General features: G+C 37.6%; 1 pseudogene; it reads left to right on the top strand.

Annotated features, from left to right (window-relative positions):
- The window catches only part of LOC126081605 (60S ribosomal protein L10-like), a 39,940-nt pseudogene that overhangs the window by 711 nt on the left and 11,982 nt on the right, over positions 1-27,247 (top strand).

Here is a 27,247-nt window from a genome sequence, read left to right as displayed (position 1 = left end):
TACAGGTTCATAGAAAGTGGACTTCAAAGCAGAATGATTACCAGGGATAAAGAGGGACATTACATACTGATAACAAGTTAATTTCTCAAGAAGACATAGCAATTCTAAATGTGTATGCACTTGTGCTTCAAATTACATGAGACAAAATTGATGAAACAAAAAGGAGAAATATATACATCCACAATTATAGCTGGGGACCTCAACACTAATCTCTCAATAATTGATAGACCAAAACCAAACCAAAACCTCAACCTGTCACCCTCCAGTCGATTGGCAGAAAATCACTAAGGGTACAGATGACTTGAAGACTGCCATCAACCAAGATGATCTAATTGACTTTATTAAACAATAAGACTTTGACAATCAAAGATATTAACTATTTATTGAGAGTGGGAGAGAAAGAGAGACGTTTGCACATGGACAGTCTTTTAGAGATACAGGTCTTGATAAAAAGATATTTTAGGTTAAACATCTACCATCTGTTACTTCAAAGTGAGCTGGGTCCTTGGGAAAACAATAAGGGACATTACTGAGGGATTAAAGAGGCTGGCTTTCTGGGGTATATTTAATGCTAAGACACCCAGAAGCCTTGGAGCATTTTCCAGGTTTCTGGGGGGATGTTTAATTTTAAAAATCTTCTCCCTTTTGATCATGAACCTATCTAGGATCTGTGATCAACCTCATCATTGGTCCAGGCGCCACCTGGTTGTTCATGTCTCAATATATTGGAACAGTAATCTGATATGGCACATGCATCAGGGAGAAAAAAAAAAAAAAAAAGACCTAGATGCCTTACAGCAAAAGGCAAAGTAGAGAATAGAAAAGAGGCTCAGGCCAATTGTTTGGAACCCCTGTCAAAACCATATGCGTATATTATTTAATCAAGAAAAAGATCCTAATGAAGGTTAGGATTAAGTTAGGTGGCATCAGCTGTGGCCCTTGCATAGGCCTCAGCTAACAACATCTTGATACATTTCAGATTGAGTGTCACTGATATGCATATAACATTGATTATCAATCATGGCAAAGATAGAACTTTGAAAGAATCCAAAGCTTACCTGTAAAATCATTTCATGTAAAATTTGCAATTTTCAGATGGTCATCATAAAAAACCTGAAAAGGTCATCATAGCAAATGTTAATGGTTGTACTGAAACCCGTGCAGGAATACCAAAGAAGAATTGACGCCTTTGAATTATGATGCTGACGAAGAATATTGAATATACCACTGACTGCCAGAAAAAAGAACAAATTTGTTTTGGAAGAAGTATAGCCAGAATGCTCCTTCGAAGCAAGGATGGCAAGACTTTGTCTATGTACTATGGACTTGTTATCAGGAGGGATCAGTCCTGGAGAAGGATGTCATGTGTGGTAAAATAGATGGTCAACAAAAAAGAGGAAAACCCTCAAGGAGATGGATTGACATAGTAATTGCAACAGTGGGCTCAAACACAGAAAGGATTGTGAGCATGGCACAGGACCGGGCAGTGTTTTGTTCTATTGTACATGCGGTTGCTATGAGTTGGAACCAATTTGACAGCACCTAACAACAACTGAATCCTGTAATTCTAAATCAATTTTTTACCTAATAATTTTTCTAATACATGACGTATTAATAAAAAAAAAATAGTACCAGGTAAAAAAGAATGGATCTTACAATTGAGCATCCAAATAGGGTTTGTTCACTTAAGGGACCTTTAGCATTAAGGGCCAAAATCTACAGACAAAATAATGTCTTTTTAAAGCAAAGAAATGATTAATATTAAAGTTTGTAGAAAGAAAAATAGTTTGATACCATAATTCAGAATACATTCGAAATGGGGCTGTGACACCATCTAAATTTTAGAGGCTTTATCAATTTAGTTCCATTAAGTCAGCTGTTACCTTCATGGGAAGAAATGGCTTGAAGGGTTATTTGATCATTCCACATTAAAGTTAGAAAAGTATCTCTAAAGAGGAATAAACCCAGTATGCGGTGCTTATATTCTGAAAATAATAACTATTTTATATGTAAATTAGACACTGACTAGTCTGTATTTTATATTCATTAGTCTGATTGCAACTAAAACATTGATGTTCTTGAGTAGGTATATCTATGTCATAATATCAATCATTAGGAACCCTGAGTCTAAAAGAAGTATTCCAAAAAGGGGAGGCAAGTTGTAAAAGGCAAGGTCATGGAAGCTACATAGACACATCCAAATTCACTGAGGGACTGAACTGCTGGGCTGAGGGCTGTGGGGACCGTGGTCTCTGGGAACATCTAGTTCTACTTTGGTGAGTAGCATCCAGGGTCTTAAAAGCCTGTGAGTGGCCATCTAGGATACTCCACTGGTCTTATCCCTTCAGGAGCAAGGAATAATGAAGAAAACTAAAGACATAAAGAGAAAGATTGGTCCAAAAGACTAATGGACCACATCTACCATGGTCTCCACCAGACTGAGCCTAGTACAACTAGATGGTGCCTGGCTACCACCACTGACTGCTCTGACAGGGATCACTATAGAGGGTCCTGGACAGAGCTGGAGAAAAATGTAGAACAAAGTTCTAACTCAAAAAGAAAGGCCTGACGGAGTCTGGAGAATCCTTGAAAGTATGGCCCCTGGACACCCTTTCAGCTCAATAATGAAGTCACTTCTGAGGTTCACACTTAAGCCAAAGATTGGACAGGCCCATAAAACAAAATAAGACTAAAGGGGCACACCAGCCTTGGGGCAAGTACTAGAATGCAGGAGGGGACAGGAAAGCTGATAATAGGGAACCCAAGGTTTAGAAAGGAGAGTGTTGACTTGTCATGGGGTTTTTAACCAATGCCATAAAACAATATGTGTACTAAATATTTAATAAGAAAATAGTTTGTTCGGTAAACCTTCATTTAAAGTACAATTTAAAAAAAAAAAAAAGGGAGGTATGGAGACCACCTGAATGAATATATTGTATGGTAATGGTCTTTTTTTTTTCTTCTAATGTCAAGGGAAAACTTGCAAAGAAATTCCAGTTTGAGGACTAAGTAAAGTCTTAACATATACATAACAATTAGTCTGATCTGTTTGCTTAGGCATATAATAAGTTAAAGAAGTAAAAGTATTTAGTTATGAAGTAAAATAAGTCTAAGAGTCTGGTGGGGCCCTTTATAGTTGAGAAATAGAGACCCAGGTTCAATTCCTTGAAGCTTGATTGCTTGGTATGCTGAGGAAAACTTGGAATGGTCCTTTTCAATAAGGTTCAAGTGTATGTTTGCTAAAATGCCTATCATGGATTGAATTGTGCCCCCTAAAAATATGTGTCAACTTGGCTAGGCTATGATTCCCAGTGTTGTGTGATTGTCCTCCATTTTGTGATGTGATGTAATCTTCCTATGTATTATAAATCCTAATCTCTGCCTGTGGTTAACGAGGCAATTTTTGGTTATGTTAAGGAAGATTAGGGTGGGATGCAACATCCTTACTCAAGTTACATACCTGATTTCAATATAAGGAGAGTTTTCCTGGAGTGTGGCCTGCATCACCTTTTATCTTACAAGAGATAAAAGCCTGTAGAGAGATAGACACCTCACGCCACCAAGAAAGAAGAGCCAGGAGTCCTTTGGACTCAGGGTCTCTGTGATGAGAAGCTCCTAGACTCAGGGGAAGATCGATGGCAAGGACCTTCCCCCAGAGCCGACAGACAGAGAAAGGTTTCCCTTGAGGTGACACCCTGAATTCAGACTTCTAGCCTCCTAGACTGTGAAAGAATAAATTTCTGTTTGTTAAAGTCATCCGTTTGTGGTATTTCTGTTATAATAGCACTAGATAACTAAGATAGTGCCTCTTTTAGCAAAGCCAGTTTCTTGATTCTAATTTATGGCCTGAGAAGGGATGGAGGGTGTCAGCAAAGGTGTCTTGAATCTGTAAAAGTTATCTTCTTGTATATATCATTAGAGGTTTACAACATAGAAATATATCATGATTTTTAATAGTATAATTTCTAGAAGACTGATCAAGTAATGGCATAGGCCTTTTGGTCCCACCCTTATGTGTGTCCTCAATTATTTTTGGAACCATGCCTTTACTGTTCAAGCAACACAGTCCCTCCCATTTTTACTTTTTTCACCCTGTCTTTATTATTGCAGCTGTGACTATGTTGTTGCTCAGGTATTTTGGCAAGGTGGTTATGAGCGCATTTTAGAGAGGGACTTTAAGGTCTCTTCCAGGTCACTCAGCAAAAGCACTCCTGCGGGGCTTATTTATTTATTTCTTTTGTAGTTTTAATTCTTTTTTGCGCTGGTTGTTACAAGGTATTTTTAGCTCTGCCTAGTGGCTGGGGATTGCTCCCTTAGAACTTGAATTCCTTAGTTTTGGTAACTAAAATCCTTTTGCTTTGCACGTTGATCCCACTTCTTTTTTTTGTTTGTTTACCCTTTTGGCCTTTTGGGTGAGGATTCCCATTGCTGGGTTTCCATTCCTCCAGGCCTGTGTCAGTAGAAATGTCTGACACCATCTTGCTTTTTCTATTCCAAGGTGAAACTTTGCAGTGGAGTTTTTTTATTGCCTCTCTCATTGTCAGACCAGGAGCTAACGACAATGACATGGAGATTTTCTACTGAGGAGGGTCCTGCCCTCTAGTTCTGTCTGTAACAGAATAATATCAACATCACCAGATGGTGCAACAGGGCCAAATGCCAGGTGTCTATGGCCTTTACCTAGAGTGCCCTGATGGCTTTTCAATCTGTTTGGAACACAGTTCTCAGGTCTTCAACAATCTAAACAAAGAGCAGCTGAGAAACTCTCACATTAAACAAAGGCACCAGCAGGTTGCAGGAGATTCCCCCGACTTCTGCTCACACCTGTCCTTCAGTTTAGACCCCATTCAGTAGTTTTATTTTTTAGCGTCATTGAGTCTGCAAATAGCCTGGTCTGAATGGAGCTCCCTGCATGGTAGCTCCATATTCCCCTAAGTGTCATCTCTGAGACCTGATACATCCTGAGAAAAGGTGGGAAGTACGGGAGCATGAGAGTAGCCCTTGTCTTTAACCACCTTACCAGTTCATCCTTGCTAGAGAGAGATTATTGTCATTCCATTTATTCCCATTTTGCCGGAGGGAAGCCAGTGCTATTCCCAGTTTATCTCTCCTAGGAGAGCTGGCATCATCCTGGAATGAGTAAACCTACCAGCCCTGTATTTCCATCATGCCATAGTGTCTTTCTGGTGACCCTGTTTACTAGTTGTTTTCCCCTCTAAGGATAGGGGCCTTTCTGGTGAACATTCATATAAGAAACAAAAGCTTAACTGGAGCAAACTAATTTTTATCCAGATGTCTCAACCCTGTAGGGGCTTGCTTTGTATTCTAGCCTGAAGCTTGTAAGTGGCCAGATCAAATGGCCAGGCTGTTAGCTATAGCGCAAGTCACAGTTCCCCATGAGCCCCATTACAAATGGCCCTAACTATAGCGATTACCATCAGGGCTTGGAAACAAAGGTTTAAAGAGGTGTATGTTAGTATATCAACATCATAAATACATACAATAGAGATTTGTAGGGGCCCCAAAAGGACTTCTCCATAGCTCGGCTTGGGCAAGGCTACCAGTGGCAGTGATCTCAGACCCAAAAGAAAGCAGAAAGCATTATCTGTTTTTTCCTCATCTTGGCATCAGGTGTAAAAGAGATCACAGCTACCTGTCCACCAATATCTAAAAGCCCAAGAAATTCCATTCTTTCTATTTCCTCACTGAACTTTAATTTGGGAATAGTCAAACATCTTAACACAAAACTGTTTTTTCATAAAAACTTATTACCAGTTAATTTGCCTTTCTTTTGCCTTTTAGATAATGCTAACATATTTTCTTTTCAACATATTTAATAAAATTTTTAAAAGATATTTTCTTTTAGTACTTTAAAATATCCTGTGTCAGTTTTGCAGTTGTCTTTAATAATTTGGTGTTTTTTGGCTGCAATTGACTCATGTTTATTTTTATGTTTGCTTTTCTTTTTTAAAAGATTATTATAATTTGGGAGCCACAAATAGCATAAAACCTGCTTTGAATTAAAAATGTTTTCTTGTTCCTGCTGTCAGACCAATGTGCCAAGATGAAGAAATTCATAGGAGAGGCACTGTTAACAGAATAATTTGGCCCTCAGAATGTGCAATGTACGAACATGTTTTCTTAAAGATGTGCAAGCATCAACAAGAAAGCTTAAAAATGTCAGTATTTTGGTATAACAGAATGGACAATGCATTAGAAAGGTGTCTTAAATATTTTATCACCTATTTCCATAGCTGTTGTTCTGTCTCTAGTAATCACACTGCTCAGAGTCACCCTGAGTTTAACAGCATAAACAATCTGAAGCTGCTAACCTTACTAGGTTTTAACTTCATGTTGTAGACATTTATTTTGTGAGGCAGAATCTGGGTCCTGATTTTCGTGTGTTATTAAATCTTTCACTTTAATAACTGCATTCTGACTCCGATTCTGCCACTTTCATGGCTCTTCTCTTTCATTCTTTATCAATTTATTTTAACTCTTTTGATTAATTTTTACTTTAGCTATATTTCATCTTTTCTTTATTCATGCAGACCTTCTTTCAAGTTATCTGCTCTGTCAGCTATTTATATAGAGCTTCCTTTATTTATAATCTCCTTTTTGCCTCTCTGTCTCCAGTTCTCCCTGAAATGTAAAAACAATTTTTTCCTGTTTCTCCTTAAATTTTTCTTCTTCTCTTTTTTTGACCTTGAATATAAGTTTGGAAAAACTAGAGTTTAGCAGGAGTTAGCAAATAATCCTAAAACTTTGGAGACTGTCTTATCTTCTAGCCTGTCAGCCCTGGAGTTTACAGACTCTTCATTTGATTTATTTTTACTTTTCTTGGAAACCCTGGTGGCGTAGTGGTTAAGTGCTGCGGCTGCTAACCAAGAGGTCAGCAGTTCAAATCTGCCAGGTGCTCCTTGGAAACTCTATGGGGCAGTTGTACTCTGTCCTATAGGGTTGCTATGAGTCAGAATCGACTCAATGGCAGTGGGTTTGGTTTTTTGGCTTTTGTCTATGTTTTTACATTTTATTTATTAGGAAATTAAACAATTTTAAAATAAGGTAACTTTTAAAGCTGAATGCTTTTAACTAGTTTGTAAACAAATATAACTTTTCATTTTATTATACCTTTTTTTAAAGCCTTCTTTTTTCAGCTCTCAGTTTCTTTTTCTCACCTTTAAAGGTCTGCTCAAAATGTTAGCTAGCTGAAGTGTTCCCTTTAAGTTTATCTTTGTTTTTATAAATGGGCTGTTAGATCTTTTTCATAACCCAAAACTGTTTCATTTTCATTTTTTTGTTGTTGAAAAGATTAGATATTTAGCTGCTAATATTTCAGTTTTTCATTTGCTTTCTGTAAATAGTCTTTTTTAAGGAGGCTATTTTAATTTTTTTAATTTTAAATTTATTAAATTTTTGTGATCTCGGAATACCATTTGAAATAAGCCTCCCAATGGGGCTGTTTAGTTTTAGTACTGTGATTTTTTTTTTTCTGATTTGCCCATAAATAAACATCCTTATCTAAAAAGAAAGAGCTTTACTGAGGCTGTTGCAGTTCCAAATCTTTCTTAATGAAGTCAGTCCAGAGATTTTTAAAGAAACTGTGGGCCTGAGGACCACATATATTTGCAGGTGTCCCAGTTAAAAGGATGGGGGAAGCTTCTAATCATGGTCTCTAAGACAAGGACCAACCCATTTAATTAACCTGCTGGAGGGACAAGTAGCCACTCATTCTTAGAATTCATGGATCCCATTATCTTGAGTAGTTCAAATTTTGAAATTGGGACTGGTGAAATCTAGTTCCACTTTTGACTGATTACAATAACCCCAGTGCCAGACCTGGTCTGGGAAAAAGACTCCCAAGACCTAGTCTGGGAGAAAAAGTTCATCTCTGGACCCAGTCTGGGAGAAAGACCTCAGTTGGATGTGGTTCAGGAGAAAGAGTTTTTGCTGGACCTAGTCCAGGAGAAAGACAGTGTAAACAATTGATCCCCAGTGAGCTGCAACATGAAAAGAGCAGAGCTCAGCCCTGAAGTTCACTTACCACAAGGACCCCAGATATCTGGGGAAAACAACTGAAAATAGTTCACAGAATCCTTGCCTGTTACCAATGGGCTGGGGTCTTCAAGGCAAGGAACTCCAAATCCCACTCTGATGCCAACACTGTTAAAAAAAAAATAAAACTTTGACAATTAAAGAGATCAACTATTTATTAAGAGTTAGAAAGAGGGAGAGGTTTGCAAATTGTTAGTGAGTTCTAGAGATCTTCTGTGACTGTTGCAAAGCAGTGTTTTGCTTACATGCCACCTACAATTTGGTGATAAAAGAATGTACAACTGTTTCTTTGAAAGTTATACAGTAGTGTGGAAGAACAAGTCACATGGAATACAAAAATCCTAGAAACACAGATCTTGGGAAAAAGAAGCTTTTAGGTTAAACCTCTACCATCTGTTACTTCAAAGTGAGCAAAGCCTTTGGAAAACAAGAAGGGACATTCTTGAGGGACTAATGAGGTTGGTTTGCAGGGGTATATTCAATGAAGAGATACCGAGATGCCTCAGACCATTGTCCAGGTTTCTGGGGAATTGTTTAATTTTAACTACTTTTACAAAACACGTCATTGAACAGCAGTGTAATAGACATTCTTCTCAATTATCCGTGGAACATTTACCAAGATAGAGCACATTCTGGGCCATAAAACACACCGTAACAAATTTAAAAGAATAAAAATTATGTAAAGTATGTCCTCAGGCCACAAGAGAATTAAACTGTAAATCAATAACAAAAAGATATCTGGAATATCCCAATTACCTTAAAAATGAGAAATACACTTCCAAATTACCCATGTGTCAAAGAAGAAGGCTCAAGAGAAATTTTTAAAAATTACATGAAAATGAAGATATTCAATACCAAAATACTGATGAAAGATGTCAAAGAAAAGCTAGATAAATTGAAAACATACTATGTTCATGAACTGGAAGGCTCAACATTATTAAGATGTTATTTTCCCCCAATATGCTCTACAGATTCAATGTTATACAAAAATTTTTCTAGTAAGTTATTATGTATAAATTGATAAGTTGAGTCTAAAATTTATATAAAAAGACAAAGAAAGGATAACAGTCAAAACAATTCTGAAAAAGAAATAACACATTTGAAGAACTCACAGAACCCATTTTCGAGGCTTACTTTAAAGATGCAGCAATCAAAACAATGTGGTAATTGCAAAAAGATGGAGACATAAATCAGTGAAAGAGAACAGAGCATCCAGAATATACACACACAGATATAATCAACTGACTTTTCCCCATATACCAGTAAAACAAAATAAAATAACCTTGATGCATGCCTCACATCTTACACAAAAAGTAACTCAAAATGCATTATTAACTTAGATGTTAAAGTTACGAAATATCTACAAGAAAACAGGAGAAAATATACATGAACTTGGGTTTGGTAATGAGTTTTTAGATATGACATCAGAAACACAATCCATAAAAAATAATAACGTGTACTTTCTTAAAATTAAAAATATTTGTTCCTAAAAATAAGCTACTGAAAGAATGAAAAGAGAAACTGAAGACTGGGAGAAAATATCTGCAAACAACATATGTGATAATGAACGTGTTTCCTGAAAATATAAAGAACACTTAAAACTCAGTAAGTAAACAAACAAAAAAACAGACAGTAAGAAATGGGAAAAAGATCTTAACACACACTTTAACACAGAGGATATACAGATGGCATATCAGTGTAGGAAAAGATGCTCAACATCATTAGTTATTGAGGAAATTCAAATTAATGCCACATTAAAATAACACTACATAAAGTAATGCTACAAACTTTCAAGACCTTCATTTGCTCATGTGGCATGACTCAAAATGGGAAGAAAAAACTGAAAACTTCCATTAATAATAGGAATGTGGAATGTACAAAATATGAGCCTAGAAATATTGGAAACCATCAAAAATGAAATGGATCACACAAACATGGGTATCCTAGACATTAGTGAGCTGAAATGGACAGGTATTGACCATTTTGAATTGGGCAATCATATAGTCTACAAGATATCTCCTTAAAGACTAAGGTGCATGTGACCCAAGCCATGCTGTTTTCAATCGCTTCATATGCATGTGAAAACTAGACAATGAATAAGGAAGACCAAGGAAGAATTGACAGCTTTGAATTTTGGTGTTGGCGAAGAATATTGAATATGCCACGGACTGCCAAAAGAACAAACAAATCTGTCTTGGAAGAAGTATAACCAGCAAGCCCCTTAAAAGTAAAGATGATGAGACTGTGTCTCACATACTTTGGACATGTAATCAGGAAGGGTCAGTCCCTGGAGAAGAACATCATGCTTGGTAAAGTAAAGGGTCAGCAAAAAAACGGAAAACCCTCAACTAGATCGATTCACACAATGGCTGCAACAATGGGCTCAAGCATAACAACAATTGTGAAGATGAGGCAGGACAGAAAGTGTTTCCTTCTGTTGCACATAGGGTTGCTGTGGGTCGGAACAAACTCAACAGTACTTAACAACAACAACAACATGGTCTACTATGCCAGGAATAACAAATTGAAGAGTAACGGCATCACATTCTTCATCAAAAACAGGATTTCAAGATCTAACCTGATGTACAATGCTGTTAGGGATAATATCCATATGTCTACAAAGAAAACCAGTTAATACGACTATTATTCAATTTGAGACACCAACCACTGAGGCCAAAGATGAAGAAACTGAATATTTTACCAAGTTCTGCAGTCTGAAATTGATCAAACATGCACTCAAGATGCATTGATAGATAATTACTGGTGATTGGAATGTGAAAGTTAGAAACAAATAAGAAGGGTTGGTGTTTGGAAAATACGGCCTTGGTGATAGAAATGATGCCTGAGATCACATGATAGAATTTGGCAAGACCAATGACTTCTTCATTGCATAGACCCTTTTTCATCAACATAAATGGCGACTACTTGGACTTCGCTGGATGGGATACACAGGAATCAAATTGACTACATCTGTGCAAAGATATGATGGTAAAGGTCAATGTCATCAGTCAGAACCAGGTTAAGGGCCGACTGCGGAACAGACTATCAATTGTTCATATGAAAGTTCAAGTTGAAGTTCATGAAAATTAGAACAAGTCCACGAGAGCTAAAGTACATGCTTGAGTATATACCTCTTGAGTTTAGAGACCGTCTCAAGAATAGATTTGTATTGAACACTAATGACTGAAGACCAGACAATTTATGGAATGAAATCAAGGACATCAAACATGATGAAAGCAAGAGGTCATTAAAAAGACAGGAAAGAAAGAAAGGATCAAAATGTATATCAGAAGAGACTCTGAAACTTGATCTCGAATGTTATTGTTGTTGTTGTTAGGTGTCATTGAATCAGTTCTGACTCATAGAGACCCTACACACAACGGAAAGAAACACTGTCCAGTCCTGAGCCATCCTTACAATCGTTGCTGTGCTTGTGCTCATTGTTGCAGACACTGCGTCGATCCACCTCGTTGAGGGCCTTCCTCTTTTCTGCTGACTGTGTACTCTGCCAAGCATGTTGTCCTTCTCCAGGGACTGATCCCTCCTGACAACATGTCCAAAGTATGTAAGACACAGTCTCGCCATCCTTGCTTTAAGGAGCATTCTGGTTGTACTTCTTCTAAGACAGATTTGTTTGTTCTTTTGGCAGTCCATGGTATATTCAATACTCTTCGCCAACACCACAATTCAAAGGCATCAATTCTTCTTCGGTTTTCCTTATTCATTGTCCAGCTTTCACATGCATGTGATGCAATTAAAAATACCATGGCTTGGATCAGGAGCACCTTAGTCTTCAAGGTGACATCTTTGCTTTTTAACACCTTAAAGAGGTCCTTTGCAGCAGATTTACCTAATGGGAAGTATCTTTTGATTTCTTGACTGCTGCTTCCATGGCTGTTGATTGTGGATCCAAGTAAAATGACATCCTTGACAACTTCATTCTTTTCTCCATTTATCATGATATTGCTCATTGGTCCACTTGTGAGGACTTTTGTTTTCCTTATGTTGAGGTGCAGTCCAAACTGAAGGCTGTGGTCTTTGATCTTCATTAGTAAGTGCTTCAATCCTCTTCACTTTCAGCAAGCAAGGTTGTGACATCTGCATAACGCAGGTTGTTAACGAGTCTTCCTTCAATCCTGATGCCCCGTTCTTCTTCATATAGTCCAGCTTCTCGGATTATTTGCTCAGCACAAAGATTGAATAGGTATGGTGAAAGAATACAACCCTGACGCACACCTTTCCTGACTTTAAACCAATCAGTATCCCCTTGTTCTGTGCGAACAGCCGCCTCTTGATCTATGTAAAGGTTCCTCATGAGCACAATTAAGTGTTCTGGAATTCCCATTCTTCACAGTGTTATCCATAATTTGTTATGATCCACACAGTCGAATGCCTTTGCCTAGTTGATGAAACAGAGGTAAACATCCTTCTGGTATTCTCTGCTTTCAGCTAGGATCCATCTGACATCAGCAATGATATCCCTGGTTCCATGTCCTCTTCTGAAACCAGCCTGAATTTCTGACAGTTCCCAGTCAATACACTGCTGCAGCCATTTTGGAATGATCTTCAGCAAAATTTTGCTTGTGTGCAATATTAATGATATTGTCCTATAATTTCCACGTTCGGTTGGATCACCTTGCTTGGGAATAGGCATAAATATGGATCTCTTCCAGTCAGTTGGCCAGGAAGCTGTCTTCCATATTTCTTGGCATAGATGACTGAGCACCTCCAGCATTACATCTGTTTGTTGAAACATCTCAATTGATATTCCATCAATTCCTGGAGGCTTGTTTTTTGCCAGTGCCTTCAGAGCAGCTTGGACTTCCTCCTTCAGTACCATCGATTCCTGATCATATGCCACCACTTGAAATGGTTGAACATCGACTAATTCTTTTTGTTATAATGACTCTGTGTATTCCTTCCATCTTCTTTTGATGCTTCCTGCATCATTTAATATTTTCCCCGTGGAATCCTTCACTATTGCAACTAGGGGCTTGAATTTTTCCTTCAATTCTTTCAGTTTGAGAAACGCCGAGCATGTTCTTCCGTTTTGGTTTTCCATCTCCAGCTCTTTGCACGTGTCATTATAATACTTTACTTTGTCTTCTTGAGATGCCCTTTGAAATCTTCTGTTCAATTCCCCTACTTCATCAATTCTTCCTTTTGCTTTAGCTGCTTGACGTTCGAGAGCAAGTTTCAGAGTCTCCTCTGACATCCATCTTGGTCTTTTCTTTCTTTCCTGTCTTTTCAGTGACCTCTTGCTTTCTTCATGGATGATGTACTTGATGTCATTCCACAACTCGTCTGGTCTGAGCTTACTAGTGTTCAATGTGTCAAGTCCATTCTTCAAATGGTCTCTAAATTCAGGTGGCATATATTCAAGGTCATGTTTTGGCTCTCGTGGACTTGCTCTGATCTTCTTCAGTTTCAGCTTGAACTTGGATATGAGAAATTGATGGTCTGTTCCACAGTTGGCCCCTGGCCTTGTTCTGCTGATGATATTGAGCTTTTCCATTATCTCTTTCCACAGATGTAGTCAATTTGATTTCTGTGCATTCCATCTGGTGAGGTCCATGTGTATATTCACTGTGTATGTTGGTGAAAGAAGATATTTGCAATGAAGAAGTCGTTGGTCTTGCAAAATTCTATCATTCGATCTCCGGCATTGTTTCTAGCACCAAGGCCGTATTTTCCAACTACTGATCCTTCTTCTTTGTTTCCAACTTTTGCATTCCAATTACCAGTAACTATCACTGCATCTTGATTGCATGTTTGATCAATTTCACACTGCAGCAACTGATAAAAATCTTCTATTTCTTCATCTTTGGCTCTAGTGGTTGGTGCTTAAATTTGAATAATAGTCATATTAACTGGTCTTCCTTGTAGGCGTGTGGATATTATCCTATCACTGACAGCGTTATACTTCAGGATACATCTTGAAACGTTCTTTTTGACGATGAATGTAACACCATTCCTCTTCAAGTTGTCATTCCCAGCATAGTAGACTGTATGATTGTCCGATTTAAAATGGCCAATACCAGTCCATTTCAGCTCACTAATCCCTAGGGTATTGATGTTTATGTGTTCTACTTCATTTTTGACGATTTCCAATTTTCCTAGATTCATACATTGTACATTCCAGGTTCCGATTATTAATGGATGTTTGCAGCTGTTTCTTCTCATTTTGAGTCGTGCCACATCAGCAAATGAAGGTCCCGAAAGCTTTACTTCATCCACTTCATTATGGATGACTCTACTTTGAGGAGGCAGCTCTTCCCCTGTCATCTTTTGATTGCCTTCCCACCTGGGGGGCTCATCTTCCAGCACTATATCAGACAATGTTCTGCTGCTATTCATAAAGTTTTCACTGGCTAATGCTTTTCAGAAGTAGACTGCTGGGTCCTTCTTCCTAGTCTGTCTTAGCCTGGAAGCTCAGCTGAAACCTGTCGTCCATGGGTGACCCTGCTGGTATCTGAATACTGGTGGCATAGCTACTAGCTTCACAGCAACACACAAGCCCCCACAGTATGATGAACTGGCAGACACGTGGAGGATCTTGAATGTAGAGTAGCTAAAGTGAATGGAAGAAATGATGAAGTAAAAGAGCTAAACAAGATATCAAAGGGTGGCTTGAGAAGACAAAGTAAAAAAATTATAATGAAATGTACAATGTCTTGAAGTTAGAAAACCAAAAGGGAAGAACACAATTGGCATTTATCAAGCTGAAAGAAATGAAAAAAAAAAAATCCAAGCTCTGATGCAATATTGAAGAATTCTACGGGGAAAATATTAAACAATGCAGGAAGTATCAAATAGATAAATAAAGATGGAAGGTATACACGAGTCACTGTACCAAGTAGGATTGTTCAATGCTCAGCCATTTCAGGGAGGCAGTATACGATCGTAAATCCTGGTGGCATAGTGGTTAAGTGCTATAGCTGCTAACCAAGACGTTGGCAGTTCAAATCCACCAGGCGCTCCTTGGAAACTCTATTGGGCAATTCTACTCTGTCCTATAGGGTCACTATGAGTGGAAATCAACTTGACGGCAGTGGGTGGGTGGGTATATGATCAAGAACTGATGGTGCTGAAGGAAGAAGTACAAGCTGCACTGAAGGGAATGGAGAACAACAAGTTTCCAGAAATTGACAGAATACCAATTGCGATGTTTCAACAGATGGATGCAGCACTTTGCCAAGAAACTTGGAAGACAGCTATCTGACCAACTGACTGGAAGTGATCCATGGTTGTACCTATTCCAGAGAAAGGTGACCCAACAGAATGTGGAAATTATGAAATAATATCATTAATATCACATACAAGTAAAATTATACTGAAGATCATTCAAAAGTGGCTGCAGCAGTACATCGACAGGGAACTGCCAGAAATTCAAGCCTGATTCGGAAGAGGACATGGAACAAGGGATATCATTGCTGAAGATGGATGTGTCTTGGCTGAAAGCAGACAATAGCAGAAAGATGTGTGCCTGTGTTTTATTGACTGTGCAAAAACATTGAACTGTGTGGATCATAACAAATTATGGATAACATTGCAAAGAATGAGAATTCCAGAACACTTAGTCATGCTCATGAGGAATCTGTACATAGACCAAGAGGGAGTTGTTTGGCCAGAAGAAGGGGACAATGTGTGGGTTAAAGTCAAGAAAAGTGTGCAACAGGGTTGTATCCTTTCATCATATTTATTCAATTTGTATGCTGAGCAAATAATCCGAGAAGCTGGACTATATGAAGAAGAACACGACATTAGGATTGGAGAAAGGCTCATTAACAACCTGCAATATGCAGATGACACACCTTGCTTGCTGAAAGTGAAGAGAACTTGAAGCACTTACTAATGATCAAACATGACAGCCTTCAGTATGGATTATACTGCATCATAAAAGAAACAAAAACCCTCACAGCTGGACCAATAGGCAACATCATGATAAATATATAAAAGAGTGAAGTTGTCAAGCGTTTCATTTTACTTGGATCCACAAGCAATGCTCATGGAAGCAGCAGTCAAGATATCAAATGATGCATTGCATTGGGCAAATCTGCTACAAAAGACCTCTTTGCAGTGTTAAAAAGCAAAGATGTCACTTTAAGGACTAAGGTGTGCCTGATCCAAACCATGGCGTTTTCAATTCCCTCACATGCACGTGAAAGCTGGACAATGATTATGGAAGACTGAAGAATTAATGTCTTTGAATTACTGTGTTGGCAAAGAAAGAACAAATCCATTTTGGAAGAAATACAGCCAGAATGGCCCTTTGAAGCAAGGATGGCTAGACTTTGTCTCACATACTTTGGACATGGTATCAGAATGGGCTAGTCCTGGAGAAGGACATCATGTTTGGTAAAGTAGGCATTCATTGAAAAAGAGGAAGACCTTTGATGAAATAGAATGACACAGTCACTACAACAATGGGCTCAAGCATAACAATGATTGTGAGAACGGCGCTGGACTGGGCAATGTTTCTTTCTGTAGTACATAGGGTCACTATGAGTCGCAACCAGCTCTATGGCACCTAACACCAACAACACATATCTATTAGATTTGCTAAAATAATTAAAAAAAAAATGACAGTGTCACATGTTGACAAGGTTATAGAGCAACAGGAATTTTCATTCTTTGCTAGAATGAATGCAATGTGGTACAGCCACTTTGCGAAACTATTTTTCAGTTTCTTGTAAATTTAAGCACACATTCATTGTATAGCCCAACACCTAGGTATTTATCCAGAAGAAACAAAAACTTATCCTTTGCACAAAAACTTGTACCTAAATATGTGTAAAAGCTTTATTTACAATCAACAAAAACTGGAAAAAATCTAAATATCCTCTGACAAGTGATTGAATAAATAAACTTGGTGTATACATAGAATAATATTCAACAGTAAGGAACAGCTATTATTTCATGCAACAACGTGGATGAATTTTAAGCGCTAAGTGAAAGAATCCAGGTGCAAAGGCTGTGTGTTGTATGATTCCACTTGCATGGCATTCTGAAAAGTATCTCCAAGTATCCACAGATCTAAACATTCATTTAATGATTGCATATGATATTATTTGACTAATGACATATGTCTTAATTTGTTAACTTCTATTGAAAGAAATTTAGACTTAAAAAAAAATTTAAGCTATTAGCACACATCACTGCAAGAAACATTTTTGGATCTTTATCTCTGTACTCATGCTATTATTTCCAGAGGCTAGATATATAGGTGTGAATAAGGTGTTCTCATGGTTTCTATGGGCTCAAGCATAACAACTACTGTAAGGATGGTGCAGGACCAGGCAGTGTTTCCTTCTGTTGTGCATAGAGTTGCTATGAGTTGGAACCGGTGGCACCTAACAACAACAACATGGTTTCTACATTTTACATATTAATCCTGAATGAAAATTATTCTCCAATTCATAAATTCAGTTAGCACCAAAGTGTAACAATTACTGTGTTTTTCCAATTCATTTATGGTACTATTACAAGTCTTGCTCATTTCGTCCAATATAGTAGGTAGTGAATGGAATTTATTTCTATAGTTAGTGAAGTCGAGTATCTTTTAAAGTGTTTTTTCAGCCATTTGCATTTCTGTCCTGTGCATTGTTTATTTGCATCTTTCCCAGTTTAATAGAGTTTTGTACGTCAAGAAAGGCTAGAGTATTCTGTAGTAACAAAGAACCCCAAATTCTTGTGTCTTAACCTTGCTTTTTTCTTTCTTTTTTTTTTAACATCAACTCACTTTCCATTGTCCAAAGTAAGTCACACATTCATATCTAACTACAAAGAGTGAAAAATAGGAAATGATATCTGAAGCTTAGAAAATGAAAAGTTAAAAATATCAAGTGAACTGACAAATTATTATTACAGGATATCTGGTGGATTCGAACTGCTGAACTTTTGGTGAGCAGCCAAGCAAGGTCCTAACCACTACATCACAAGGGCTCTACTTGATTTTAGATACATTAAACTTTTGTTTTATGCATTACACATGTGTATATATGTGCTGTGTGTGTGTACATTTTATACTTATGTATGTATATATACATATATAAACCGTTGCATAAATTGACTTGCCTATCATCTTAACTTTTTTTTATATTGGTATTATTTAATTTTTTATACCTTTATAACTTTTACATTTTGATATAGGTGCTGTGTTCATGAGGTTTTACATGGTTCTATATTTTCTTTGGAGCCCTGATGGTGCAAAGGTTAAGCATTAGGCTGCTAACCGAAAGATCAGCAGTTAGAATCACCAGCCATTCCTTGGAAACCCTGTGGAGCAGTTCTACTCTGTCCTATAGGGTCACTATGAGTGGGTTTTATATTTACTTTTTTAAGTTGAGCTTTATATACATTGTTTAACAGAATATGTTGTATATCTTGTGTCATGAAGGAAAATAACTTCTTTTTCCAAATGTATAGTCAAGTGTTGTGGCACATTTATTAAATAACCCATCCCTTTTTACCTTATTTGGAATATTATCTTTATTATTATCTATATTATTTATATATATTTATTATTATCTATATTTTTTAATGTATTTCTGTACTTTCTATATTGTTATTGTGTTCAAGATCTCACTTCTTGTGTAAAAAACACATTGAATTTATGGTAATGTTATTTGGCAAGTATCCTCTTATTATTCTTTATTTTATAAAAACTCGTTAATTTTGGACTTTGAATTTTTCATGTGAAGGTTAGAGTTAACTCATCTAATTTCAAAAATTGACACTTTTGGAATTTTTAATCAATTGAATTATATTTATGTTATCATGTGGAAAAGTTACCAATTGATGAGACATACCTTCCTACTGAAGGAATGATTTTCATTTATTCAGATTTTCTATGTCCTTTAGTTCTTTTTTTTTTTTTTTTAGTTCTAAAACAAAACCAAAAAAAAAGTGTTCTCATAGTAGTATGAGAAGCATTGTCCCCACACAGGGCTAATCACGCTGGTCCTACATGCCTAGGGATGAACAAATAAATGTAGATTACAGGATCCAGGATTCTCATTGTCAGATATATGTTACAAATAAGCCATGAGGAAGGGCTAGAATGAAAACTATCTTGCTGGTTTAGAGTCAGAAACATCAGTATAAGCTAATAATTAATATATATCTTACATTAATATATTTATAAATATATTTCATATTAATATATGTATATATTAATTATATATGTGCATATATACATATGGAGACCCTGGTGGAGTAGTGGTTAAGTGCTATGGCTGCTAACCAAAAGCTTGGCAGTTCGAATCCACCAGGCACTCCTTGGAAACTCTATGGGGCAGTCCTACTCTGTCCTATAAGGTGACTATGAGTCGGAATCCACTCGATGGCAATGGGTTTGGTTTTTGGTTACATATACATACACACAGAAGTAAAATCAAACATAAATAGATGTCTAAACATGGGTTTGAATACATGTATATGTCTCCTAGCTCTGTCCACTGAGGTGGCCTAGAAACAATAATATCACATTCGCAATGAGAACACCGAAGACTATACCTTACCTTCTATTGACATCTTGGAAACCCTGGCGGCATACTGCTTAAGTGCTACAGTTGCTAATCAAAGGGTCGGCAGTTGGAATCCGCCAGGATCTTAAACTCTGTAGGGCAGTTCTACTCTGTTCTTTAGGGCTGCTATGAGTCGGAATGGACTCGACTTGGCACTGGGTTTGGGTTTGGTTTTTACTGGCATCTTGCTTTTTTATATATATATTTTCCAATCAGCTTTCCCCTCTATAGATGTGTTTTTGAGTTTGATATATTTAAATGTACTTTTATTCATAAGCATTTTATATTTCTTCATTTTTTCATGTTTACCATCTGTGACAATGCTTTATGATAGTCTAACAAATGTACTGCAAATCTTTCAAAAATGTATCCCTAGGTATGGCTTTTTTTGTTTGCTATTCTAGTTAGTATATGACTGTTATTTTTTGTTCATGACTTGCTGGGGTACAGAAATGTATTTTACTTTTGTATATAAAATATCTATTAGCAACCGCGTTAAATACTCTCATAAAACTATAATTATGCTATATAAACTATTTTGCATTTCCTGTGTAGACTATCATATCATGTGCAAATAATGGCAGTGTTGTTTCTTCCTTTCTAACCCTTATATATTTATTATCTTATTTCACTGGCTAAAACCATTATTAAAATGTTGAATAACAGTGGTAATAATAGAATAAATTGTACTATATTTGGGAAAAATATGAGACAATTTTTTTTGACAAAACTCCAAAATTTCTAGTCAGTTAACTAAAATATTTTTCATGTAATCATATCGATATTGTTTAAAGCTATTTTAAAATTTACTCTCTGGAAGACTTCTGTATCATATTCTTAATATTATTAAGATAGAAATTGTCCCCAAATTTATTTATACATTCAATGTGGTCCCTATGAAAACACAAACTGGCTTTTTTGCTGAGATTTGCAAGCTGATCACAATAATCTTGAGTCTTTAGATCAATAAGTATGGACTGTCTATTTAGATAGTTTTAAATTTCTTTCAGCAATTTTTTAAAATAGTTTTTAAATTGTTAATTGTTAATATAAAGAATCACAACTGATTTTATACACAGTTATTTTGTCTTGGGACCTTGTGGAAATTATTTATTAGTTCTACTAGTATATTTTATAGATTTCTCAGGATTTAATACATACAGGATCATGCTATTGGTGAATAAAGACAGTTTTAAGTCTTCTTAATTTTAATTGTGCTTTAAGTGAAAGTTTACAAATCAAGTCAGTGTCTCACATAAAAACTTATATACACCTTGCTAAAAAAAACAAACAAAAAAATATACACCTTGCTACATACTCCCAATTATCCTCCCCCTAATGAGGCAGTCCTCTCCCTCCCTCCACTCTCTTTTTGTATCCATTTTGCCAGCTTCTAACCCCCTCTACCTTCTCATTTGTCAAATGCCTTTTCTGCATCAATTGATAAGATCATGTGGTTTTTGTCTTTTGTTTTATTTATGTGGTGGATTACATTAATGGTTTTTCTGATATTAAACCAGCCTTGCATACCTGGTATAAATCCTACTTGATCGTGGTGAATTATTTTTTTGATATGTTGTTGAATTCTATTGGCTAGAATTTTGTTGAGGATTTTTGCATCTATGTTCATGAGGGATATAGGTCTGTAATATTCTTCTTTTGTAATGTCTTTACCTGGTTTTGGTATCAGGGAGATGGTGGCTTCATAGAATGAGTTGGGTAGTATTCCGTCATTTTCTATGCTTTGAAATACCTTTAGTAGTAGTGGTGTTAACTCTTCTCTCAAAGTTTGGTAGAACTCTGCAGTGAAGCCATCCGGGCCAGGGCCTTTTTTTTGGTGGGGGGGGAGTTTTTTGATTGCCGTTTCAATCTCTTTTTTTGTTATGGGTCTATTTAGTTGTTCTACTTCTGAATGTGTTAGTTTAGGTAGGTAGTGTTTTTCCAGGAATTCATCCATTTCTTCTAGGTTTGCAAATTTGTTAGAGTACAATTTTTCGTAATAATCTGATATGATTCTTTTAATTTCAGTTGGGTCTGTTGTGATGTGGCCCTTCTCATTTCTTATTCGGGTTATTTGTTTCCTTTCCTGTATTTCTTTAGTCAGTCTAGCCAATTGTTTATCAATTTTGTTAATTTTTTCAAAGAACCAGCTTTTGGCTTTGTTAATTCTTTCAATTGTTTTTCTGTTCTCTAATTCATTTAGTTTAGCTCTAATTTTTAGTATTTGTTTTCTTCTGGTGCCTGATGGATTCTTTTGTTGCTCACTTTCTATTTGTTCAAGTTGTAGGGACAGTTCTCTGCTTTTGGCTCTTTCTTCTTTTCATATGTGTGCATTTATCGATATAAATTGGCCTCTGAGTACTGCTTTTGCTGTGTCCCAGAGGTTTTGATAGGAAGTATTTTCCTTGTCGTTGCATTCTACGAATTTCTTTATTCCCTCCTTGATATCTTCTATAACCCAGTCTTTTTTCAGGAGGGTATTGTTCAGTTTCCAAGTATTTGATTTCTTTTCCCTAGTTTTTCTGTTATTGATTTCTACTTTTATTGCCTTGTGGTCTGAGAAGATGCTTTGTAATATTTCGATGTTTTGGATTCTGCAAAGGTTTGTTTTATGACCTAATATGTGATCTATTCTAGAGAATGTTCCATGTGCACTAGAAAAAAAGGTATACTTTTTAGCAGTTGGATGGAGAGTTCTGTTTACGTCAATGAGGTCAAGTTGGTTGATTGTTGTAAGTAGGTCTTCCGTGTCTCTATTGAGCTTCTTACTGGATGTCCTGTCCTTCTCCGAAAGTGGTGTGTTGAAGTCTCCTACTATAATTGTGGAGGTGTCTATCTCACTTTTCAGTTCTGTTAAAATTTGATTTATGTATCTTGCAGCCCTGTCATTGGGTGCATAAATATTTAATATGGTTATGTTTTCCTGATCAATTGTCCCTTTTATCATTATATAGTGTCCTTCTTTATCCTTTGTGGTGGATTTAAGTCTAAAGTCTATTTTGTCAGAAATTAATATTGCTACTCCTCTTCTTTTTTGCTTATTGTTTGCTTGATGTATTTTTTCCATCCTTTGAGTTTTAGTTTGTTTGTGTCTCTAAGTCTAAGGTGTGTCTCTTGTAGGCAGCATAGAGACGGATCGTGTTTCTTTATCCAGTCCGAGACTCTCTGTCTCTTTATTGGTGCATTTAGTCCATTTACATTCAGCGTAATTATAGATAAATAAGTGTTTAGTGTTGTCATTTTGATGCCTTTTTATGTGTGTTGTTGACAATTTCATTTTTCCACTTACTGTTTTGTTCTGAGACGGTTTTCTTAGTAAATTGTGAGATCCTCATTTTCGTAGTGTTAGACTTTATGTTTGTTGAGTCGTTATGTTTTTCTTGGCTTTTATCTTGAGTTATGGAGTTGCTATACCTCTTTGTGGTTACCTTAATATTTACCCCTATTTTTCTAAGTAAAAACCTAACTTGTATTGTCCTATATCGCCTTGTATCACTCTCCATATGGCAGTTCTATGCCACCTGTATTTAGTCCCTCTTTTTGATTATTGTGATCTTTTACGTATTGACTTCAATGATTCCGTGTTATGAGCATTTTTTTTTAATTAATCTTAATTTGTTTTTGTGATTTCCCTATATGAGTTAATATCAGGATGTTCTGTTTTGTGACCTTGTGTTGTGCTGGTATCTGATATTATGGGTTTTCTGACCAAATAATTTCCTTTAGTATTTCTTGTAGCTTTAGTTTGGTTTTTGCAAATTCTCTAAACTTGTGTTTATGTGTAAATATCTTAATTTCGCCTTCATATTTCAGAGAGAGTTTTGCTGGATATATGATCCTTGGCTGGCAGTTTTTCTCCTTCAGTGCTCTGTATATGTCATCCCATTGCCTTCTTGCCTGCATGGTTTCTGCTGAGTAGTCTGAACTTATTGATTCTCCCTTGAAGGAGACCTTTCTTTTCTCCCTGGCTGCTTTTAAAATTTTCTCTTTATCTTTGGTTTTGGCAAGTTTGATGATAATATGTCTTCGTGTTTTTCTTTTTGGATCAATCTTAAATGGGGTTCAATGGGCATCTTGGATAGATATCCTTTCGTCTTTCATGATGTCAGGGAAGTTTTCTGTCAGGAGATCTTCAACTATTTTCTCTGTGTTTTCTGTCCTCCCTCCCTGTTCTGGGACTCCAATCACACGCAAGTTATCCTTCTTGATAGAGTCCCACATGATTCTTAGGGTTTCTTCATTTTTCTTAATTCTTTTATCTGATTTTTTTTCAGCTATGTTGGTGTTAATTCCCTGGTCCTCCAGATTTCCCAGTCTGCATTCTAATTGCTTGAGTCTGCTCCTCTGACTTCCTATTGCGTTGTCTAATTCTGTAATTTTATTGTTAATCTTTTGGATTTCTACATGCTGTCTCTCTATGGATTCTTGCAACTTATTAATTTTTCCACTATGTTCTTGAATAATCTTTTTGAGTTCTTCAACTGTTTTATCAGTGTGTTCCTTGGCTTTTTCTGCAGTTTGCCTTATTTCATTTCTGAGGTCATCCCTGATGTCTTGAAGCATTCTGTAAATTAGTTTTTTATATTCTGTACCTGATAATTCCAGGATTGTATCTTCATTTGGGAAAGATTTTGATTCTTTTGTTTGGGGGGTTGTAGAAGCTGTCATGGTCTGCTTCTTTATGTGGTTTGATATCGACTGCTGTCTCCGAGCCATCACTAAGATATAATAGTGGTTTATGCTATAATTGCTCGCTAAGTCTTATCTTGTTTTGTTTTCTTTCAATATACGTGGATGGGCTACTAGATTGTGCTGTCTTGTTTATTGTAGCCCTTGACCTACTTATGACCTATTACCAGCTGGTTTGGGCTGTTGCCAGATACATATGCCTGAGTCTATTCACTGTTCTTGAGTGGAATCTGATTTGGCGTCATCAAGTGTGTGCTGCACCCTAACACCTATCCACCTCGAGAAGTCGTGGTGATAGTTGTGTGCACCAGATTCTATTAGTAGCTGGGGTTCACACTCCAGGGGGGCAGGATGCTGACAGGCTTCCCCCAAGTGTCAGTGAGGTAGGTGTGTCTCTGTTCCTTTAGCACCTTGGTGGAGGGCACTGCACCTGTACCTTAGGCCCCCAATGCAAGTACCTCTACTGATTGGTAGGTGTCACCCTCCTTAGACCCCTAAGGCAAGAGGCTAGGTGGTCTTGGGGGAGCTCAGCCCTCAGTTCCCTGTTGTGGATCAGTTAGGGCTCTGTTGAATAAGCAGAGATATCAGACCTGGGAAACTTGTTTTTCCAGAAAATCCGCTAAAAAAAAAAAGCAGTCAGATCCCTATCAGAACTGCCTTTGGATTATAACCGCCACCTTGTTCCCTGTAAGGATGAAAGTCCGAGATTTGGATCATATATGCTTGGCTGTAGCTGGTTCTGTGTTTTTAGTCCAATTAGGGATGGATTTTTGGTTCCTGGGTTTTTTGTGGTTGCTTCTCTCAGGCCAGAAGAATGGGTTAGGAAAAGACGAAAAAAAAAAAAAGGAAAAGCAAAGCTGCAGTGGAGCCGATGCCGTTCTCCCTCTGGCTCAGGAAATTCCAATGTTAATGAAGCTGCCTGGGAAGGGTGGGGGAGGGTTCAGAGAAATGGGAGGGTACCACCTCGGAATATAGCCAAAGTTGCTTGTCTTGCTTGTAATGACTATTTTATCTGAGATTCCCGAGGGGCGTGTCACCTATGTGTGCTGGCTGTGTGGAGATTGCCCCTGAGGGTCTGGCCCGCTGAAGCTGCGGTCAGATCCTCCACTGCCAATCCAAAGCCCAGCGTCAAGGTTCCCCTGCTGGGACGCTGCACTCCTGGCTCCAAAATCAGTCGCTGTCTCCCGGGGACTTCTCATCCCGCCAGCTGCATCGCCGAACCGCCACCGCGGACTGGCTGGGCCCCCTCCCGGGGTTAGTTCAGGGGAGTAGGGCTGCGCCCTGTGCTTGCGCCATGACAGAGCCCAGTCAAAAGCCCAGCGTCAAGGTTCCCCTGCTGGGACGCTGCACTCCCGGCTCCCAAACCAGTCACTGCCTCCCGGGGACTTCTCCCACCAGCCGCGTCACCACGCCGCCCTCGAGGACTGTCTGGGCCCCCTCCTGGGGTCAGTTCAGGGGGGTAGGGCTGTGCCCCTTGTTTGCGCCATCACAAGATTTTGAGTTCAGCTCCCCTGCGCCCAGACCTAAGCCCGGCGCCAAGGTTACCTGACTGGGACGCTGGCTCCAGGCTCTGAAAACAGTCGCTCGTTCCCCGTGTTTGTTCGTTCTCCATCTCTAAATCTGTGTTTGTTGTTCAGGGTTCGTAGATTGTTATGTATGTGATCGATTCACTTGTTTTTCCAAGTCTTTGTTGCAAGAGGGATCCAAGGTAACGTCTACCTAGTCCGCCATCTTGACCCCACCTCCATGTTATTGGATTTTTGTTGTTTTCAACAATGTCCTTGGTCATGGATATTCCTATAAAATCAAATAAAATCAGCTACCTCTGGTACAGCAGAGCAGCCAGTCCTCACAGCCTGTCCTGCCTGCCTGGCAGTGGTGGGGGAGACTGAGAAGCTCCTGGCCAAAATGACACCGCTCTCCCACTGCTTTGAGTGATATCCAGTGGATTTTCTTGAATTAATGCTTCTCAATGTATTGTTATGCCCTTTGGTCAATTTCCAGAGGTTTTAAGTGGCCATTTTTTTTTTTTTTTTAAATATCTTTCTCCAATTTCATCATTCCTTTTGTGGGGAGGATTTGGCAGTTGTCTAACTGGGCTGCTTGAGAAGTCCCAACCCTGGAAAAAGTTTTGAAATTTCCTTTGGCTAATAAACCCAGTGAATATATTTTTAAAATTTAAGATCAATAACAGAAACTGTGTTTAAATTTTCTTTATGCAATGTAAATTTACAGAAGCCCATGCATTAATGTTTGCTAATGGTTATATACATGCATACTCAAACAGAGTAAGAAGAATGTGAAGAATATGAATAACCTTTCTGCTCTATCGCTGAACTTACTGATGGATCTCCTCTGTAGAGCTGAGCAATGTAGAGGTTTGCTTTCTCTATACAGACTATTTTATAAATATTACACACCCCCACTCACATTTAGTTTTCCAAGGTATTAGTACCTTAAGATACTAATTCATCTAATAAATTGCTCTAGAGAGTGTTTCTAGAAGGATATTGAAACATTCTATGGGGAAAATATTAAATGACACATGAAGCATCAAAGGAAGATGGAAGAAATACACAGAGTGAGTCACTATACCAAAAAGAATTGGTCGACACTCAACTGTTTCAAGAGGTAGCATATGATTAGGAACCAATGGTTGCTGAAGGAAGAAGTCCAAGCTGCAATGAAGGCATTGGTGAAAAACAAGGCGCCAGGAATTGACAGAATATCAATTGAGATGTTTCAACAAACGGATGCAGCACTGGAACTGTTCACTCATCCATGCCAAGAAATTTGGAAGACAGCTACCTGGCCACTAGAAGAGATCCATATTTATGCCTATTCCAAAGAAAGATGATCTAACAGAATGTGGAAATTATTGAACAGTATCATTAATATCACATGCAAGTATAATTTTCTGAAGACCATTAAAAAATCAGGTACAGCAGCATATCCACAGGGAACTGCCAGAAATT

The sequence above is a fragment of the Elephas maximus genome, chromosome 8 (assembly GCF_024166365.1).
Source record: "Elephas maximus indicus isolate mEleMax1 chromosome 8, mEleMax1 primary haplotype, whole genome shotgun sequence".
NCBI classification, from domain to species: domain Eukaryota; kingdom Metazoa; phylum Chordata; class Mammalia; order Proboscidea; family Elephantidae; genus Elephas; species Elephas maximus.
This window is presented reverse-complemented; position numbering and strand designations above follow the sequence as displayed.